Below are 13,144 nucleotides of genomic sequence, written 5' to 3' on the forward strand. Positions count from 1 at the left end.
TTCAACATACTAACACTTTCATTCAACATACTAACATACATTTTTTCAACATACTTTCATTCAACATACTAACATACTTTCATTCAACATACTAACATACTTTCATTCAACATATTAACATACATTCATTCAACATATTAGCATACATTCATTCAACATACCAACATACATTCATTCAACATACTTTCTTTCAACATACTAACACTTTCATTCAACATACTAACATAAATTCATTCAACATACAAATATACATTCATTCAACATACTAACATACACATTCAACATACTAACATACATTCATTCAACATACTTTTTTTCAACATACTAACATACATTCATTCACCATACTAACATACATTCATTCAACATACAACACACTTTCATTCAATATACATTCATTCAACATACTAACATACATTCATTCAACGTACTAACATACTTTCATTCAACATACTTTCATTCAACATACTAACATACTTTCATTCAACATACTAACATACTTTCATTCAACATACTAACATACGTTCATTCAACATACTAACATACTTTCATTCAACATACTAACATACTTTCATTCAACATACTAACATACATTCATTCAACATACTAACATACTTTCATTCAACATACTTTCATTCAACATACTAACATACATTCATTCAACATACAACATACTTTCATTCAATATACATTCATTCAACATACTAACATACATTCATTCACCATACTAACATACATTCATTCAACATACAACATACTTTCATTCAATATACATTCATTCAACATACTAACATACATTCATTCACCATACTAACATACATTCATTCAACATACAACATACTTTCATTCAATATACATTCATTCAACATACTAACATACATTCATTCAACATACTAACATACTTTCATTCAACATACTAACATACTTTCATTCAACATACTAACATACGTTCATTCAACATACTAACATACTTTCATTCAACATACTAACATACTTTCATTCAACATACTAACATACTTTCATTCAACATACTAACATACTTTCATTCAACATACTAACATACTTTCATTCAACATACTAACATACATTCATTCAACATACTAACATACTTTCATTCAACATACTTTCATTCAACATACTAACATACTTTCATTCAACATACATTCATTCACCATACTAACATACATTCATTCAACATACAACATACTTTCATTCAATATACATTTATTCACCATACTAACATACATTCATTCAACATACAACATACTTTCATTCAATATACATTCATTCAACATACTAACATACATTCATTCACCATACTAACATACATTCATTCAACATACAACATACTTTCATTCAATATACATTCATTCAACATACTAACATACATTCATTCACCATACTAACATACATTCATTCAACATACAACATACTTTCATTCAATATACATTCATTCAACGTACTAACATACTTTCATTCAACATACTTTCATTCAACATACTAACATACTTTCATTCAACATACTTTCTTTCAACATACAACATACTTTCATTCAATATACATTCATTCAACATACTAACATACTTTCATTCAACATACTAACATACTTTCATTCAACATACTAACATACTTTCATTCAACATACTAACATACTTTCATTCAACATACTAACATACGTTCATTCAACATACTAACATACTTTCATTCAACATACTTTCATTCAACTTACTAACATACTTTCATTCAACATACTTTCATTCAACATATTAACACTTTCATTCAACATACTAACATACTTTCATTCAACATACTTTCATTCAACATACTAACATACTTTCATTCAACATACTTTCATTCAACATACTAACATACATTCATTCAACATACTAACATACTTTCATTCAACATACTAACATACTTTCATTCAACATACTAACATACTTTCATTCAACATAATTTCATTCAACATACTAACATACTTTCATTCAACATAATTTCATTCAACATACTAACATACTTTCATTCAACATACTAACATACTTTTATTCAACATAATTTCATTCAACATACTAACATACTTTCATTCAACATAATTTCATTCAACATACTTTCATTCAACATATTAACACTTTCATTCAACATACTAACATACTTTCATTCAACATACTTTCATTCAACATACCAACATACTTTCATTCAACATACTTTCATTCAACATACTAACATACATTCATTTAACATACTAACATACTTTCATTCAACATACTAACATACTTTCATTCAACATAATTTCATTCAACATACTAACATACTTTCATTCAACATACTTTCATTAAACATACTAACATACATTCATTCAACATACTAACATACTTTCATTCAACATACTAACATACATTCATTCAACATACTAACATACTTTCATTCAACATACTAACATACTTTCATTCAACATACTTTCATTCAACATACTAACATACTTTTATTCAACATATTAACATACATTCATTCAACATACTAACATACATTAATTCAACAGACTAACATACATTCATTCAACATACTAACATACTTTCATTCAACATACTTTCATTCAACATACTAACATACTTTCATTCAACATACTTTCATTCAACATACTAACATACTTTCATTCAACATATTAACATACATTCATTCAACATACCAACATACATTCATTCAACATACTTTCTTTCAACATACTAACACTTTCATTCAACATACTAACATACATTTTTTCAACATACTTTCATTCAACATACTGACATACATTCATTCAACATACTTTCTTTCAACATACTAACACTTTCATTCAACATACTAACATAAATTCATTCAACATACAAACATACATTCATTCAACATACTAACATACACATTCAACATACTAACATACATTCATTCAACATACTTTTTTTCAACATACTAACATACATTCATTCACCATACTAACATACATTCATTCAACATACAACACACTTTCATTCAATATACATTCATTCAACGTACTAACATACTTTCATTCAACATACTTTCATTCAACATACTAACATACTTTCATTCAACATACTAACATACTTTCATTCAACATACAACATACTTTCATTCAATATACATTCATTCAACATACTAACATACTTTCATTCAACATACTAACATACTTTCATTCAACATACTTTCATTCAACATACTAACATACGTTCATTCAACATACTAACATACTTTCATTCAACATACTAACATACTTTCATTCAACATACTAACATACATTCATTCAACATACTAACATACTTTCATTCAACATACTTTCATTCAACATACTAACATACATTCATTCACCATACTAACATACTTTCATTCAACATACTAACATACTTTCATTCAACATACTAACATACTTTCATTCAACATACTAACATACATTCATTCAACATACTAACATACTTTCATTCAACATACTAACATACTTTCATTCAACATACTAACATACATTCATTCAACATACTAACATACTTTCATTCAACATACTTTCATTCAACATACTAACATACATTCATTCACCATACTAACATACATTCATTCAACATACAACATACTTTCATTCAATATACATTCATTCAACATACTAACATACATTCATTCAACATACTAACATACTTTCATTCAACATACTAACATACTTTCATTCAACATACTAACATACGTTCATTCAACATACTAACATACTTTCATTCAACATACTAACATACTTTCATTCAACATACTAACATACATTCATTCAACATACTAACATACTTTCATTCAACATACTAACATACTTTCATTCAACATACTAACATACATTCATTCAACATACTAACATACTTTCATTCAACATACTTTCATTCAACATACTAACATACATTCATTCACCATACTAACATACATTCATTCAACATACAACATACTTTCATTCAATATACATTCATTCACCATACTAACATACATTCATTCAACATACAACATACTTTCATTCAATATACATTCATTCAACATACTAACATACATTCATTCACCATACTAACATACATTCATTCAACATACAACATACTTTCATTCAATATACATTCATTCAACGTACTAACATACTTTCATTCAACATACTTTCATTCAACATACTAACATACGTTCATTCAACATACTAACATACTTTCATTCAACATACTTTCATTCAATATACTAACATACTTTCATTCAACATACTTTCATTCAACATATTAACACTTTCATTCAACATACTAACATACTTTCATTCAACATACTTTCATTCAACATACTTTCATTCAACATACTAACATACTTTCATTCAACATACTAACATACTTTCATTCAACATACTAATATACTTTCATTCAACATACTAACATACTTTCATTCAACATAATTTCATTCAACATACTAACATACTTTCATTCAACATAATTTCATTCAACATACTAACATACTTTCATTCAACATAATTTCATTCAACATACTAACATACTTTCATTCAACATAATTTCATTCAACATACTTTCATTCAACATATTAACACTTTCATTCAACATACTAACATACTTTCATTCAACATACTTTCATTCAACATACTAACATACATTCATTCAACATACTAACATACTTTCATTCAACATACTAACATACTTTCATTCAACATACTAACATACTTTCATTCAACATACTAACATACTTTCATTCAACATAATTTCATTCAACATACTAACATACTTTCATTCAACATAATTTCATTCAACATACTAACATACTTTCATTCAACATACTTTCATTAAACATACTAACATACATTCATTCAACATACTAACATACTTTCATTCAACATACTAACATACATTCATTCAACATACTAACATACTTTCATTCAACATACCAACATACTTTCATTCAACATACTTTCATTCAACATACTAACATACTTTTATTCAACATACTAACATACATTAATTCAACAGACTAACATACATTCATTCAACATACTAACATACTTTCATTCAACATACTTTCATTCAACATACTAACATACTTTCATTCAACATACTAACATACATTCATTCAACATACTAACATACATTAATTCAACAGACTAACATACATTAATTCAACAGACTAACATACATTCATTCAACATACTAACATACTTTCATTCAACATACTTTCATTCAACATACTAACATACTTTCATTCAACATACTAACATACATTCATTCAACATACTAACATACATTAATTCAACAGACTAACATACATTCATTCAACATACTAACATACTTTCATTCAACATACTTTCATTCAACATACTAACATACTTTCATTCAACATACTAACATACATTCATTCAACATACTAACATACTTTCATTCAACATACTTTCATTCAACATACTAACATACTTTCATTCAACATACTTTCATTCAACATACTAACATACTTTCATTCAACATACTAACATACTTTCATTCAACATATTAACATACATTCATTCAACATATTAGCATACATTCATTCAACATACCAACATACATTCATTCAACATACTTTCTTTCAACATACTAACACTTTCATTCAACATACTAACATACATTTTTTCAACATACTTTCATTCAACATACTGACATACATTCATTCAACATACTTTCTTTCAACATACTAACATAAATTCATTCAACATACAAACATACATTCATTCAACATACTAACATACACATTCAACATACTAACATACATTCATTCAACATACTTTTTTTCAACATACTAACATACATTCATTCACCATACTAACATACATTCATTCAACATACAACAAACTTTCATTCAATATACATTCATTCAACATACTAACATACATTCATTCAACGTACTAACATACTTTCATTCAACATACTAACATACTTTCATTCAACATACTAACATACTTTCATTCAACATACTAACATACTTTCATTCAACATACTAACATACTTTCATTCAACATACTAACATACTTTCATTCAACATACTAACATACTTTCATTCAACATAATTTCATTCAACATACTAACATACTTTCATTCAACATAATTTCATTCAACATACTAACATACTTTCATTCAACATACTTTCATTAAACATACTAACATACATTCATTCAACATACTAACATACTTTCATTCAACATACTAACATACATTCATTCAACATACTAACATACTTTCATTCAACATACCAACATACTTTCATTCAACATACTTTCATTCAACATACTAACATACTTTTATTCAACATACTAACATACATTAATTCAACAGACTAACATACATTCATTCAACATACTAACATACTTTCATTCAACATACTTTCATTCAACATACTAACATACTTTCATTCAACATACTAACATACATTCATTCAACATACTAACATACATTAATTCAACAGACTAACATACATTAATTCAACAGACTAACATACATTCATTCAACATACTAACATACTTTCATTCAACATACTTTCATTCAACATACTAACATACTTTCATTCAACATACTAACATACATTCATTCAACATACTAACATACATTAATTCAACAGACTAACATACATTCATTCAACATACTAACATACTTTCATTCAACATACTTTCATTCAACATACTAACATACTTTCATTCAACATACTAACATACATTCATTCAACATACTAACATACTTTCATTCAACATACTTTCATTCAACATACTAACATACTTTTATTCAACATACTAACATACATTAATTCAACAGACTAACATACATTCATTCAACATACTAACATACTTTCATTCAACATACTTTCATTCAACATACTAACATACTTTCATTCAACATACTAACATACATTCATTCAACATACTAACATACATTAATTCAACAGACTAACATACATTAATTCAACAGACTAACATACATTCATTCAACATACTAACATACTTTCATTCAACATACTTTCATTCAACATACTAACATACTTTCATTCAACATACTAACATACATTCATTCAACATACTAACATACATTAATTCAACAGACTAACATACATTCATTCAACATACTAACATACTTTCATTCAACATACTAACATACATTCATTCAACATACTAACATACATTAATTCAACAGACTAACATACATTCATTCAACATACTAACATACTTTCATTCAACATACTTTCATTCAACATACTAACATACTTTCATTCAACATACTAACATACATTCATTCAACATACTAACATACTTTCATTCAACATACTTTCATTCAACATACTAACATACTTTCATTCAACATACTAACATACTTTCATTCAACATACTAACATACTTTCATTCAACATATTAACATACATTCATTCAACATATTAGCATACATTCATTCAACATACCAACATACATTCATTCAACATACTTTCTTTCAACATACTAACACTTTCATTCAACATACTAACATACATTTTTTCAACATACTTTCATTCAACATACTGACATACATTCATTCAACATACTTTCTTTCAACATACTAACATAAATTCATTCAACATACAAACATACATTCATTCAACATACTAACATACACATTCAACATACTAACATACATTCATTCAACATACTTTTTTTCAACATACTAACATACATTCATTCACCATACTAACATACATTCATTCAACATACAACAAACTTTCATTCAATATACATTCATTCAACATACTAACATACATTCATTCAACGTACTAACATACTTTCATTCAACATACTAACATACTTTCATTCAACATACTAACATACTTTCATTCAACATATTAACATACATTCATTCAACATACTAACATACTTTCATTCAACATACTAACATACTTTCATTCAACATACTAACATACTTTCATTCAACATACTAACATACTTTCTTTCAACATACTAACATACATTCATTCAACATACTAACATACTTTCATTCAACATACAACATACTTTCATTCAACATACTAACATACATTCATTCACCATACTAACATACATTCATTCAACATACAACATACTTTCATTCAATATACATTCATTCAACATACTAACATACTTTCATTCAACATACTTTCATTCAACATACTAACATACTTTCATTCAACATACTTTCATTCAACATACAACATACTTTCATTCAATATACATTCATTCAACATACTAACATACTTTCATTCAACATACTAACATACGTTCATTCAGCATACTAACATACTTTCATTCAACATACTTTCATTCAACATACTAACATACTTTCATTCAACATACTAACATACATTCATTCAACATATTAACACTTTCATTCAACATACTAACATACTTTCATTCAACATACTTTCATTCAACATACTAACATACTTTCATTCAACATACTTTCATTCAACATACTAACATACTTTCATTCAACATACTTTCATTCAACATACTAACATACTTTCATTCAACATACTTTCATTCAACATACTAACATACATTCATTCAACATACTAACATACTTTCATTCAACATACTAACATACTTTCATTCAACATACTAACATACTTTCATTCAACATACTAACATAATTTCATTCAACATACATTCATTCACCATACTAACATACATTCATTCAACATACAACATACTTTCATTCAATATACATTCATTCAACATACTAACATACTTTCATTCAACATACTAACATACTTTCATTCAACATACTAACATACTTTCATTCAACATACTAACATACTTTCATTCAACATACTAACATAATTTCATTCAACATACTTTCATTAAACATACTAACATACATTCATTCAACATACTAACATACTTTCATTCAACATACTAACATACTTTCATTTAACATACTAACATACTTTCATTCAACATACTTTCATTCAACATACTAACATACTTTCATTCAACATACTTTCATTCAACATACTAACATACTTTTATTCAACATATTAACATACATTCATTCAACATACTAACATACTTTCATTCAACATACTTTCATTCAACATACTAACATACTTTTATTCAACATATTAACATACATTCATTCAACATACTAACATACTTTCATTCAACATACTAACATAATTTCATTCAACATACTTTCATTAAACATACTAACATACATTCATTCAACATACTAACATACTTTCATTCAACATACTAACATACTTTCATTTAACATACTAACATACTTTCATTCAACATACATTCATTCAACATACTAACATACATTAATTCAACAGACTAACATACATTCATTCAACACACTTTCAATCAACATACTAACAAATTCATTCAACATACTGTCATTCAACATACTAACATACATTCATTCAACATACTAACATACTTTCATTCAACATACTAACATACTTTTATTCAACATATTAACATACATTCATTCAACATACTAACATACTTTCATTCAACATACTAACATAATTTCATTCAACATACTTTCATTAAACATACTAACATACATTCATTCAACATACTAACATACTTTCATTCAACATACTAACATACTTTCATTTAACATACTAACATACTTTCATTCAACATACATTCATTCAACATACTAACATACATTAATTCAACACACTTTCAATCAACATACTAACAAATTCATTCAACATACTGTCATTCAACATACTAACATACATTCATTCAACATACTAACATACTTTCATTCAACATACTAACATACTTTTATTCAACATATTAACATACATTCATTCAACATACTCACATACATATATATATATATATATAAATATATATGTATATATACATGTAAAAATACATGTATATATATACATATATATATACATGTATATATAACATACTAACATACATTCATTCAACATACTTTTAAATCCTTTTCAACCCATATTCAGTTTAATATGCTACAAAGACAAGATATTTGATGTTCAAACTCAAACTTTATTTTTTTTTGCCAATAATAATTAACTTTGAATTTCATGGCGGCAACATGTGCCAAAGCAGTTGGGAAAGGGCATGTTCACCACTGTGTTACATCACCTTTTATTTTAACAACACACAATAAACATTTGGGAACCGAGCAAAATAATTGTTGAAGTTTTGAAAGTGGAAAATCTTTCTCATTCTTGTTTTTATATATATATATATATATATATATATATATATATATATATATATATATATATATATATATAGATGGATAGAATCATCATCATCAGTGGCGGTCACTCAAACGAGTATGACGATCCTCCTGGTAGGGGTATCCCTTTATGGAGGATGCCAGTGCATGACTTTGACTCTGCTTGACACGATCTTTGACAGAATCGGGTCAGGGTCCAAAGGCATGGAGTCCAAGACGACTGAAGACCCTTTTCTGCTGCAGCCTTCTTTCGCCATCGCAGCCATTGTGGTAGTTCTTCCATCTGCTCTGCTGTTGAGGTCTTCGCCGTATCCCTGGCTAGGGGTCAGTCAGGTACTAGGCCTTTGCCAAGGGCCACCTGAGGTAACAATAGTAAAGGAAGGGGTTAACATCCTATTGCCCCAAGACCCCATAGAGGAGCCTCCACTGAATATATGTTAGTCCACTGAATGAATGTATGATATGTTGAATGAAAGTGTGTTGAATGAACGTATGTTGAATAGATGTATGTTTGTATTTTGAATGAATGTCTGTTAGTATATTATATATATAAATACATGTATTTTTACATGTATTTATATACAGATATATGTATATATACATACATTCAATATATATGTATATATATTGAATGAATGTATGTTAGTATGTTGAATGAAATTATGTTGAACGAATATGTTAGTATGTTGAATGAATGTATGTTAATATTTTGAATGAATGTATGTTAGTATGTTGAATGAAAGTATGTTAATATGTTGAATGAATGTATGTTTGTATGTTGAATAAAAGTCTATTGAATGAATGTATGTTAGTATGTTGAATGAATGTATGTTAATATGTTGAATGAATGTATGTTAATATGTTGAATGAATGTATGATTAGTATTTTGAATGAAATTATGTTGAATGAATGTATGTTAGTATGTTGAATAAAAGTCTATTGAATGAATGTATGTTAGTATGTTGAATGAAAGTATGTTAATATGTTGAATGAATGTATGATTAGTATGTTGAATAAAAGTCTATTGAATGAATGTATGTTAGTATGTTGAATGAAAGTATGTTAATATGTTGAATGAATGTATGTTAGTATGTTGAATAAAAGTCTATTGAATGAATGTATGTTAGTATGTTGAATGAAAGTATGTTAATATGTTGAATGAATGTATGATTAGTATGTTGAATTAATTTATGTTAGTATTTTGAATGAAAGTATTTTAAATGAAAATATGTTAGTATGTTGAATGAAACTATGTTGAATGAATGTATGTTAGTATGTTCAATGAAAGTGTGTTAGTATGTTGAATGAATGTTTGTCAGTATTTTGACTGAAAGTATGTTGAATGAATGTATGTTAGTATGTTGATTGAAATTATGTTGAACGAATATGTTAGTATGTTGAATGAATGTATGTTAATATGTTGAATAAATGTATGTTGAATGAATGTATGTTAGTATTTTGAATGAAAGTATGTTGAATGAATGTCTATTGAATGAAAGTATGTTGTATGTTGAATGAATGTATGTTAATATGTTGAATGAAAGTATGTTAATATGTTGAATGAATGTATGTTGAATGAAAGAATGTTGAATGAAAGTATGTTAATATGTTGAATGAATGTATGTTAGTGTGTTGATTGAATGTATGTTAGTATGTTGAATGAAAGTATGTTAGTATGTTGAATGAATGTATGTTAATATGTCGAATGAATGTATGATTAGTATTTTGAATGAAAGTATGTTGAATGAATGTATGTTAGTATGTTGAATAAAAGTCTATTGAATGAAAGTATGTTAGTATGTTGAATGAAAGTATGTTGAATGAAAGTATGTTAATATGTTGAATGAATGTATGTTAGTACGTTGAATGAATGTATGATTAGTATTTTGAATGAAAGTATGTTGACTAAAAGTCTATTGAATGAATGTATGTTAGTTAGTTGAATAAAAGTCTATTGTATGTTAGTATGTTGAATGAATGTATGTTAGTATGTTGAATGAAAGTATGTTAGTATGTTGAATGAAAGTATGTTAGTATGTTGAATGAAAGTATGTTAATATGTTGAATGAATGTATGTTGAATAAAAGTCTATTGAATGAATGTATGTTAGTATGTTGAATAAAAGTCTATTGAATGAATGTATGTTAGTATGTTGAATAAAAGTCTATTGAATGAATGTATGTTAGTATGTTGAATAAAAGTCTATTGAATGAAAGTATGTTAGTATGTTGAATGAAAGTATGTTATGTTGAATGAATGTATGTTAGTATGTTGAATGAATGTATGTTAGTATGTTGAATGAAAGTATGTTAATATGTTGAATGAATGTATGATTAGTATTTTGAATGAAAGTATGTTGAATGAATGTATGTTAGTATGTTGAATTAATTTATGTTAGTATTTTGAATGAAAGTATTTTAAATGAAAGTGTGTTAGTATGTTGAATGAATGTATGTTAGTATGTTCAATGAAAGTGTGTTAGTATGTTGAATGAATGTTTGTCAGTATTTTGAATGAAAGTATGTTGAATGAATGTATGTTGAATTAATGTATGTTAGTATGTTGAATGAGAGTATGTTGTACATATGTATATACATATATACATGTATATCCATGTATATATGTATATATATACATGCATATATACATGTGTATATATATATATATGTACATGTATATATATTTATGTATATAGATACACATATATATACACACATATGTATATATATACATTGTATATATTTACATATATATGCCTATATATGTATATATATATATATATACACACAAATACATATTCATTCAACATACTTTCATTCAACATACTAACATACATTCATTCAACATAGTTTCATTCAACATACTAACAAACATTTATTCAACATATTGACATA

General features: G+C 26.0%; 2 long non-coding RNA genes across 3 annotated transcripts in view; one reads left to right on the top strand and one right to left on the bottom strand.

Annotated features, from left to right (window-relative positions):
• The window catches only part of LOC133546141 (uncharacterized), a 141,558-nt gene extending 130,882 nt beyond the window's left edge, over window positions 1–10,676 (top strand). Inside the window, exon 4 of the long non-coding RNA XR_009805000.1 lies at window positions 10,433–10,676. This is a non-coding gene — a long non-coding RNA (uncharacterized LOC133546141). The remainder of the gene's footprint in view (window positions 1–10,432) is intronic.
• The window catches only part of LOC133546139 (uncharacterized), an 88,707-nt gene continuing 85,879 nt past the window's right edge, over window positions 10,317–13,144 (bottom strand). For both annotated transcript variants that reach the window (XR_009804998.1, XR_009804999.1), the window contains one exon: window positions 10,317–10,608. This is a non-coding gene — a long non-coding RNA (uncharacterized LOC133546139). The remainder of the gene's footprint in view (window positions 10,609–13,144) is intronic.

The sequence above is a fragment of the Nerophis ophidion genome, linkage group LG29 (genome assembly GCF_033978795.1).
Source record: "Nerophis ophidion isolate RoL-2023_Sa linkage group LG29, RoL_Noph_v1.0, whole genome shotgun sequence".
Lineage (NCBI taxonomy): Eukaryota > Metazoa > Chordata > Actinopteri > Syngnathiformes > Syngnathidae > Nerophis > Nerophis ophidion.